Here is a 1,866-nt window from a genome sequence, read left to right on the forward strand (position 1 = left end):
TCATATTTTTGATTTTTTTCTCAAAATCTGAAGGTAAAAGCTTTATATATTTAAGTTTACACCTTTTAGTGTTACTTAAAAATTTATAACTACATTCTAAATTTTTAATAATGTATGATAAACTCTCTTTCATGGTACATAGACATCACTCTAATTTTTTAACAATTAATTTAATAAAACTTTATATACTGCTTAAATCACGGGACTAACAACTATAAAATATATATTCTCTAGAGAAATGGACACAACAAAGATTTCAAAACTCTTTAACCATCATCCTATTTCAGTTCAAGATGGACTTATGCAATAAAACAAGATTGTCATATTTTTTTATTTTTTTTCTCAAAATCTGAAGGTTAACCCCCTACGAAATTGAGTTTTCGGTAAATTTCTTTCATAATAAATTTTACACTTTTTAGTATTGTTTAAAAATTTCTAACCACATTATACTTTTTTATTAATGTATGATAAACTCTTTTCCATGGTGCATGAGTATTTTCTTTAATTGTTAACAATTAATTTAATAAAACTTCATGTATTTCCAAAATCAGGGGACTAACCACTATAAAATATATATTCTCTAGAGAACTAGACACAACAAAAAAGATTCCAAAACTCTTCGACCATTATAATATATCAGTGCAAGATGCAAATACTCAATAGAGAAATATTGTCATATTTTTCTTATATTTTCTCATATTTTTTAATTTCTTGTCATTTAATTTAGTAAAACTTCATAACAGTCCCTAAGTTGGTGGACTAACCACTAAAAAATCGTTATTTGCTAGAGAAAGGGAGACAACAAAAGTTCCAAACCTCTTTGAACTTCATCATATGTTGGTGAAGGATGCAGCTATGCATTAAAACATTATTTTCATACTTTTGAATTTTTCTCAAAATTTATGGGTTAACCCTACGAAAATATTGAATTTTCGGTAAATGCTCTATATACTGAAGCCTATGATCTTTAGTGTTGTTTTAAAATTTCTAAACACATTCTACATTTGTATTAATGTATATTAAACTCTCTTTTGTGGTACATGGGCATCGTTTTAATTTTTTGTCAATTAATTTAGTAAAACTTCATAACAGTCCCTAAATTTGTGGACTAATCAATATAAAATCGTTATTTGCTAGAGAAACGGAGACAACAAATGTTCCAAACCTCTTTGAACTTCATCATATGTTTGTGAAGAATGCAACTATGAATTAAAAGAGTATTTTCATATTTTTGATTTTTTTCTCAATATCTATGGGTTAGCAAACCCCCTACGAAAATATTGAATTTTCGGTAAATGCTCTATTTGCTGAAGCCTATGATCTTTAATGTTGTTTTTAAATTTCTAAACACACTCTACATTTGTATTAATGTATATTAAACTCTCTTTCATGGTACATGAGCATCGTTTTAATTTTTTGTCAATTAATTTAGTAAAACTTCACAATACTCCCTAAATTGGTTGACTAACCACTATAAAATCGTTATTTGCTAGAGAAACGGAGACAAAAAAAGTTTCAAACCTCTTTGAACTTCATCATATGTTGGTGAATGATGCAACTATGCATTAAAACAGTATTTTCATATTTTTGATTTTTTCTCAATATCTATGGGCTAAAATATTGAATTTTCGATAAATGTTCTCTATACTGAAGCCTATGATGTTTAGTGTTGTTTTAAAATTTCTAAACACATTCTACATTTGTTTTCATGTATATCAAACTCTCATTCATGGTATATGGGCATCGTTTTATTTTTTGGTCAATTAATTTACTAAAATTTCATAACAGTCCCTAAATTGGTGGACGAACAACTATAAAATCGTTATTTGCTAGAGAAAGGGAGGCAACAAAAGTTCGAAACCTCTT

The sequence above is a fragment of the Brassica napus genome, chromosome C4, assembly GCF_020379485.1.
Source record: "Brassica napus cultivar Da-Ae chromosome C4, Da-Ae, whole genome shotgun sequence".
NCBI classification, from domain to species: Eukaryota; Viridiplantae; Streptophyta; class Magnoliopsida; order Brassicales; family Brassicaceae; genus Brassica; species Brassica napus.